The sequence below is a fragment of the Myotis davidii genome, unplaced genomic scaffold (genome assembly GCF_000327345.1).
Source record: "Myotis davidii unplaced genomic scaffold, ASM32734v1 scaffold79, whole genome shotgun sequence".
Taxonomy (NCBI): domain Eukaryota; kingdom Metazoa; phylum Chordata; class Mammalia; order Chiroptera; family Vespertilionidae; genus Myotis; species Myotis davidii.
Genome location: NW_006294339.1, coordinates 8,706,998 through 8,716,473, shown reverse-complemented (window position 1 = coordinate 8,716,473; position 9,476 = coordinate 8,706,998).

Here is a 9,476-nt window from a genome sequence, read left to right as displayed (position 1 = left end):
GAATGGAATTTAAGCAGTCTACTCATTTGAACTTTGTGGTACTCTTCCCAGGTTTCATTTTCAGTGGGTTAAATTCCAGTGGTTTGACCCTTCATATGCTGCTGTTACTCTTGCCCACGTAACCTCCATGGAAGTGTGCGGAGAATCAGGATGGGCCACCAGATAAAATACAGGAATTGGTTTAGATAAATAAGAAATACTTTCTTTGTTTAACTAGCTCCCATGTAACACTAAAAAATGATTCATTGTTTATCTAAACTAAATTAAATTTGGTGCCTTATATTTCTTATTTGCTAAGTCTGACAACATGAGGGGGAAAAATCAAACTTCACAGTAAATGTAAAGGGGGCTTCCAATCAAAATGGTGGCGTGGGATAAGGGTTCAGCTGAAACCCGACAGATTTAGACTTCCATTAAATGAAAAGGAATTGTTTGTAAGAGTAGGTATGAAGTCAATTATCTAATGCAAGTGACTCTTCTTTTAGTATACATGCATAAGGGGAAGCGTTTGGGGATACTAAAAGAGTTGCCATGGCAGACAAGCCTCCTCTCTTGACAGTGTTATGAATTAGGCCTTTTCACTTTGCTCACCGCTGAACATTAAGAATCTAACAAATCTCAGGGGCCCAAGACATATCTACTCCATCAAGAAATGAATGGATTGGTATGAGCATTCACTTCTCCGTAGAGCATATCATGGTTTATCAAGGATTTGCCTAGTCCTTTCCTTGGCCTACAAGGTCCAGCATATTTTCGTTTCCTGCTCCCCCATCTCCAATTGCCCTCTCCATTTATGCCCATTAACCCACACTAACCCCCTTACTGTTTCAAGGCCTCTCCATTTCCGTTCCCTCCTCCTAGCATAAAAGTCCCTAATAGCTACAGTTCTCTTCTTCATCTTCTCAGGTCATAGCTCAAATGTCAATGTACTGGGAAGGCCTTCCCCGACCACTGTATGTAAAATAGCATCCATATCCTTCTGTTTATCTCCTTATCTTGATTTACTGAATACCTTTTGGCATCTGACACATGTACTCCTTCATTGTCTGCTCCCACCAGAAGGTAAGTACCATAAGAATTGATTTTGTCTGTTTTGTTCAGTGCAGTGCCTGGTTCTTAAAATACACTAAATATTTGTTGAATGAGTGAATAATTGAATGAATAAATGAAGCAAGCTTTTTTCTCCCTATGAGGTCCTCAAGAAGAGGATGTCTGATCCATCTTTGTATTCCTACAATGCACCTAGTACATAGTCCAAATGTACCCAGCAGGTTCTTAATAACTAACTGTTGAATTACTTGTGAGAAAACTGAGGTACAAATCTTTAAGTGACTTGGACAACTGATTTTCCCTTAACAAATGCTCAGTGTCAGGCTTGTGGTGGCAACTGCCCTTTGCTAATGTAACCTGCTCAGAAGCTGTGATTTGGCTTCTCCTCGTTCATCTCTTGAGTTTACAAATGCTGCTTGCTGAGAAGCTCTCTGGTTGCAAAATACATACAGTAATCTAACAAAACACTAACTTTCCTCCATGAGAGACTGTGGGAAGCCTATTCCTATTTTGCTGGGCCTCTCCACAACATCCTTTACACTTATCTCTTTGGATATTCACCATATGATGCCTGTGGATCAGGCATACAAGACTCCGTTGTTCCCTTTGGGTTAAAGTCAACCAGTAAAGAAATGAACAACGGATATGGGGCAGAGTAATCTGCAGTAAATATTACCCCACCCCCACCTCTATTTTGAGATATCCCAACGGATTTTTTGAAAAACAAGCTAATGCCAAGGGAACAGAGTTACCTGAAGCTGAGTAAAACCCAAAGAAGAGAAGAGAAAAAAGAAAAAAAAATGAGGAAGCTGTAGGGAGAAAACATGCCAAAAACCTTGTGGCCGTATGAATTTTTTCTAGTAGACAACTAATCAATCTGGATTAGTGACTCCAAATCCCCAAATAAATTATTTATATTACATCCAGTTTTCTAATATTATCTGCAAATGGATAATTCCTTCCAAAAAAATAATACACAGACTTTAAAATGACAAATTCACACTCAAGTGTCAAATCAAACCCTATTATTTGTGGCAAGGAAAGCTCCTACACTATTCCTGACCCAAACTAGCCTGCCTCACCATGCTGATTTATTATTTATTTATTTATTAAATTCTTTATTGTTTAAAGTATTACATAAGTCTCCTTTTTCTCCCATTGACCTCTCCCCGACCTCTCCCACCCCTAGCACATACCCTCACCCTTACCCCTCCCCCTGGCCCAGTCTGTGTCCATTGGTTATGCTCATTGCATGCATACAAGTCCTTTGCTTGATCTCTTATCCCCTCACTCCCCATCTTCCCTCATAGGTTGGACAGTCTGTTTGATGCTTCTATAACTCTGGTTCTATTTTTGTTCATCAGCTTATGTTGTTCATTATATTCCACAAATGAGTGAGATTGTGTGATATTTCTCTTTCTCTGACTGGCTTATTTTGCTTAGCATAATGCTCTCCAGTTCCATCCATGCTGTTGCAAATCAAAACAACAGTGCAAATAAAAACAACAATGCAGTACCATCTCACACCTGTCAGAATGGCTATCATCCACAAGTCAACAAACGACAAGTGCTGGAGATGCAGAGAAAAAGGAACCCTCTTGCACTGCTGGTGGAAATGCAGTCTGGTGCAGCCACTGTGGAAAACAGTACGGCATTTTCTCAAAAAATTAAAAATGGAACTTCCATTTGACCAAGTAATCCCACTTCTAGGAATATATCCCCGAAAAACAGAAACACCAATCAGAAAGCATATATGCACCCCTATGTTCATAGCAGCACAATTTACAATAGCTAAGATTTGGAAACAGCCTAAGTGCCCATCAGCAGATGAGTGGATCAGAAAACTGTGGTACAGCTACCCAATGGAATACTATGCTGCGGTAAAAAAAGGACTTCTTACCATGCTGATTTTTAATTGAAGGAGATCACCTTGAAAGTAACCATTGGAGTACATGGGAGTTCTTCTAATGATGTTTCTGTCAAAGGGTCCCATCAGAGTTGGTGCAGGCTTAGATGACAGGGCAAGCAGAGTCATAGCAGGTGGAGCTGCAGCCCTACACCAGGTGCGCCTCCTACTGTACTGTGATTTGATGACGGCTCCTCATCTGATCTCTTTTCTGAGCCCAATTCAAATACTACATGAATTGTATTGCTTTGTATTTCTAGAATAGAGATCTATGGATAAATCTGCACAATCCCAAATAAATTATAAATAAACCTGTAACAATGCCTTTCTATTTGCAAAGTTATATCCAATGAACACTCAAATGGCTGTCACTCCTAGCACAAGAGTCACGGGTACAAACAAATTTTAGGACCAGAAAGAAACCCCTTTTTTCTTCTTTCCTGTGTAACTACTTGTGTGTGAGGGGTTAAAGGTGTGCGTGTGGATGTGTGTGTGGGGGGGAGGAGGGAGGGATGCAAGGGAGGATGTCTGAAATAGACCACCCAGCCAGTCCATTTCAGAATTTGGAAATCAGGGGAACAGAGTCTAAAACATTCCCAACTTTGGCTACTAGCCAACCACTTAAAGTCTATTCAGCTAGTTATCCTCTGTACGTAGATAATAAAATATCCATAATGTGTGAGATAAAACTACTTCTTTAAAATGACTATGAACTCCCTCCCTATTTTTCAGTTGAAAAGGCTCCTTACCTACGGTGGGTCCTGTGCAAGCTTGGCATACGCTGCGCTGCGGGATGCAAGTGGGGGAAGCCCCCAGCCTCACCTGTTACCTCATCTTTCACAAGCAAGATCTAGAATTTCCTTCGTCTGGAGGCATTCCTAAAGAGCCTCTCCAAACAACAACGGAGCACATCTGCTAACAATATTTAAGAAAGCACAATTCACCTGGTCTCAGACTGACATTTTTAGATAAAACCAAACTCTTCTAGAATTTCCTTCGTCTGGAGGCATTCCTAAGAGCCTCTCCAAACAACAACGGAGCACATCTGCTAACAATATTTAAGAAAGCACAATTCACCTGGTCTCAGACTGACATTTTTAGATAAAACCAAACTCTAGTTCCCTAGTTTCTTAAGGAAGAGAGACTAGCTTCATCGCATTGCTAAAAATTCATCAGTCAGAATTTAATTTGACAGATCTAGAAACCAGAAAGCATTTAGGTTTTAATGTCTCCTTGAGATGGGACCTTCATATTTTGCAATATTGATCCTTACTGTTATAGCTGCTATTTTGGTGGTCACACTACCGTGTCTGCCCCTGCAGGGTTTTTTGAAAGAACACTGCAGAGAATAACTGTTGCTAGGTAATTGTAAAAGAAAGTCATGCAAATCATGAAATATTGATAAATTGTATTTATAAGTCAATGGTGCTAGAATGCTCCTGCTTTCTCAATAAGATGCAACTGTAAGGCTGCGTTGCCTGCAAAATTCCTAAAAATGATTCAACTAAAAAGACACATTAATCAAAACAGCTCCTAAAACAAGCAGTCTACCCAGTAAGAGATAATTCTTAGAGTTTGGAATTATAAATTTTACTTTGCCTTTCCATTATATATCAATATTGCAATATAATATTACAATACACTACATATATGAGGAGGTAGTGAAAAAAGTTAAAGTGAAACAAGGCCTGCAATTTTTAAAGAGAATATTTTCAGATAAAAGAATGTTTATCCAAAAGAGACACAGAAATTTACAGTTCTTTTATCTAACCCCTAAATTACAAAGTGAATCCTACATATAAATTTTAAATCAGGAAGTCAGAAGCCTGGAAGTTATTTCATAAATATTTAAATACTCAAAATAGTCACAGAATTGAGTCAAATGATAACTAAGGAGATACTAACTGTGGTTAAAGAAAAGTACAGTCCTTGTTCAGCTAGCAACATTTAGCTATGATACCCATTAAATAATGTAAGATGGGAATGACACAAGTGAAAATGGTGAACATGAAATCTAGATTCAACTAATACTCCAGGTGATTTTCAAATTGGCAGGTAGAGCTGGAAATTTTCAAAATCTGGGGCAAGCATCATGATTAATGGTCTTCCACTGATTGCAAAGGGTTTATGCCACCAACATATGTGCAACTACTGATTGAATGAGGAAACCTAAAAAAATAACCTAAATACCAACTCTGATGTCCTGTTATAAACATCTTATTTTAAAAACCACTTAGACTGGGTTATTAGTAGTAGGCTGTCCAGGTGATGAGAGTTAGTAAATAGAAAACAAAACAAAACACGTGAACCCAGCTTTTCTTTCTCTGGCAAGGGAATCCCACATTTTCCTTATTTGTTTATTTTTGGTTAAGGCTGCTTTCACAGTGAGTCCCAGTGGGAAACATGCTTTCAGAGTGTCAATGTTGGAATATGCTATTCCCTCGGACACTGACTCAGTGTAGCCCTGCAGAAGCGTGCCTTGAATTAAGTAGGGACTATCGCATGAGCTGTTCCTTCATTAATGACTGACCTGATGCACCACAGACTGCAAGCTTTGGAGGACTGTTCACAGGCCCTGTAAATATCCAGCACAGACTTCAAATGTTCGGTCCCATAAATACTTTTAACAGTTGCCAAAGCACATCATGGAAATTCTCCAAGGTGGTTTGAGTAGGTGTTGCAAGTCAAAGTCTAACAAGACCTAAAACCTTCAGGAGCTCTTGCAAAGCCAAAAAGGGGGTTTCAGCAATAAACAAAAGGATTAAACAAATGATACCAGTCAGAGCTGAGGACTTTGTCAGGATTACATTCCCTATGGTACTGTAGCATAAGCTAACATGATGGTATTTCATATACAAGCAACCTTTGAATAACTTGGAGGTTAGGGATGCCAACACCTTGTGCAGTCAAAATTCCACATATAGCCCTGACCGGTTTGGCTCAGTGGATAGAGCATCGGCCTGCGGACTGAGGGGTCCTGGGTTCGATTCAGGTCAAGGGCATGTACCTTGGTTGTGGGCACATCCCCAGTAGGAGATGTGCAGGAGGCAGCTAATCAATGTTTCTCTCTCATTGATGTTTCTAATTCTCTATCCCTCTCCCTTCCTCTCTGTAAAAAATCAATAAAATATATATTTTTAAAAATTCCACATATAACTTTTAATTCCCCCAACACTTAGATGCCCCTCAGTATCAGAGGGGGATTGGTTTCAGGATCCCTGTGGATACCAAAGTCCACAAATGCTCACATTCCCAATATAAAATGGCATAGAACAATGCGTACAGGCGGCCCTCCACATCTGCACACTCTCAACCACTGATCAAAAACAATACAGGTACTTATTGGTGGGAAAATCCACATATAAGTGGGCTCACACACTTCTAACCTGTATTGCTCAAGGTCAACTGCATTTGATCACACCTGCTCATTGGGGTGGGGTGGAAGCTGAGGCACGACTTGATCTACTAAGTCCATTATTACCTAGTCCCTAACCTTGGCTCCCTAGCACCGTTAATCATTTCTGTCTATGTATGTCCATGCGTCTGCACACAGCTTTCCCACATCCAAATTAGATTTTCATCTTCTCCAGGGTTTTATTGTACTTTTTTTCCCTTTAAAACCTTTAATAAATCAACAGTGAGCACACACTCAAAAAAGATTTGGGGATAATGACAACATATTCCTCTATTAATTAACTTAATTCATTAAGTAAATAAGTATCAGGTACCTACTAAGTTCAAGGCACAGAGCTATATGTTATGCAAGATGTTTTAAAAAGGAATTTGTCATGAATCCTACCCTTAATCAGCTTGTAGTTTTTAATGAGTCACATTCTATTTGCTTTGGGCCGAGCAAAACCTCGGCTAAAATTGAAGACATCTAGGAGGAATCCCTTTTTTCCAGAACTACCTTTTCTTGAGTACTAATTCTGAAGTTTCTATCAACTCTGAATTGCCTTGGTAGTTCTCAACTCCTGGGGGATGAAGACAGAACAGAATGTGAGGACTAGAACTGAACAGTGAGATAGATATGGCACTGTGAGGATTATGGACAGACTTAAGGAAATTTATGGCTGACATTTCAGAACAGAGTAGGTACCTACTAGTACAGAAGTTGTCTCTAAGTCTTGGTTTATTCTCACACTATCAAGCTTTCAATCTCAGGCTCTCAGCTTTTGAACTTTCAAGTATGTGTATTCATTACACATACAGCAAGCTTTAACTGGATAGTAGCAATGGTTACCTTTGAGTCTTTACTATGAACCAGGCATTATGCTGTTTCATATGCATATTCTCATTTTAATACACATGAGGTAGGCTCTTTTAGTATTCCTGTTTTACTGATATGATAAGAAAACTGAGATTGGGGTCATAGCTTATTCAAAGTCATCCAGGCATTATTTCCTTTTAACTCAGATCTGTTTGATTCTGCAGGTAGAGTTTCAATTATTAGACCAATTTGGAATTTCGAAGATTCCGATATTTTATCTTTGCGCTTTGGATAATTCCTTAAAATTCCCATCTAATACTCTAATTGGACAAAGATTTGTTTTCTTTTACAGTTGAGTCTTAAGGGAGTACAAAAAAAGAAAGCAAAAATTCCACAGAGAGGAAAAAAAAGAAAAAACCAGACTGGTTGGACAAGGAAGAAACAGCTGCATCCACTTTAGGTAAAGTTACATAGCCTAGTTTATGGTTTTGGATGAAACAGCATGTTACCATTTGTCTATTCATTCTCCGTGGTTTACTAGGAAAATACCATTCGTTTCCCATTACCTTTCTCCTCAAGAGCTAGGATAAAAGAAGATTATTTCCCCTTGCTTCTATACATAAAGAAGGAGTAATGAGTTCCCACTTTATTTGAAGACCAGAGTCTGTCACTTCTTTATCCACCAGGATTCCAAAACTTCTTAGAGTTTTGTTGACACATTTATGACAGTACCCTCTTTAAAAACTAAAATGAAACAAACAAACAAACAAAAACCTTTCACGAGCTCATATTTCTATAACCTGAGGTTATGGAAAACGAAAGAACACTCGATCAAAGCAGTCCCAGGAAGTTATCTAATGCATATAAATACCTAGTCCTGAAATCTTCAATTATTTTCCTTTGGGGAGTATGTCTTTAGGGAAGAGATAAAATCATTTTCCTCCAATAACTTCATCTGAGATTGACAAAAGACAGATAAAGGAAACTGAATAGGTTGATGTTTCCCTGGTCTCAGCTTCAGTTCGAGTTGTCTCAGACAAAGGAACTTCTACTTCTTTTTCTTGAAATAAATAGAAATTGGAAACATGGGAATTTATAACTTTGTCTCCGAGATATTAATACTTTCTTTCTTTGAACTCATACAGTCCCCCAAAATGGTACCGTGAATCCTTGAGGTAGCACTAAGAAATTTGGGGTTAAAATGAACTTGGCTAGTTAACACTGTGCCTTTGGCCGAAAAATCCAGGCTCAGTCCTGGTTGCTTTTTGGAATGGGAAGCACACAATATCGGTACTGCAGGCAGCTCCAGAAAAGCATGCCAGGCCTCTCATGCTCTCAATTTATATTTGCATGTGAACAGCTTGTCGGCCATTTTATGAAGACAGATGAATCGCAGGCCTGCAGGAGGGGCCATCCGACCTAAGTACGTGAACCACATACCCCTACAGCCCATAACATTTTACAAATGAAAAAAAAAATGATCTCTGAACACAACTTCAGGCAGATTGTAGATAAACATAACATATGAAAAAAAACATTTAACGCATCACCTATAAGTCAAGTAGGATATAAAGAATGAAACTAATCTATAAATCACTCTTATAAATATTAACAAAAATAAGATGTAGCTGTTTATGCCTCTATAAATAAGCTTCGGCAGTTTCTCTCTCTCTCTCTCTCTCTCTCTCTCTCTCTCTCTCTCTTTCTCTCCTTCTCTCTCTCTCTTTCTCTCCTTCTCTCTCTCTCTTTAATGCCTGCTTTGAAAAGACAATTTGACAGAAAATGCCACCGACATACCAGGAAGAGAAGATGAAAACCAGACAGTCCATATTTAATATTAGAGCCCAACAATGTTACAAAGAATTTCCCAGGCTTGGGAAATTAAACAAACCCTGAAAAATTAGTAATAGGAGATCTAATGTGGTATGCTCAATCCTCCATCCTACAATAATTCAGTTTACCTATCTATTCCAACAGATCAGATGGAAATTCAAAATGGAAACATGTATAGAACAACAAAAGGAAGAGACTCAAGGAATGAGCTCATTCTGCAAAGATGGAATAAAAATTGTTGGATTATACTGACTAGAAAATAATATGAGTTATACTAAACAGCAGCCAACAATTTTTAAAGCATAAACTATATGAATATGTACATATGATCTTACTTAATTCTTCAACAGGTAGGTAATATTATTACCATACTAGTTAAAAGAAGAAGAAATCTGTACCCTGAGAGTTAAATAACCTATTCAGTATTACAAAGGTAAGGGACAGAAGAGGTAGAACTTAAATCCAGGTCTGACACCT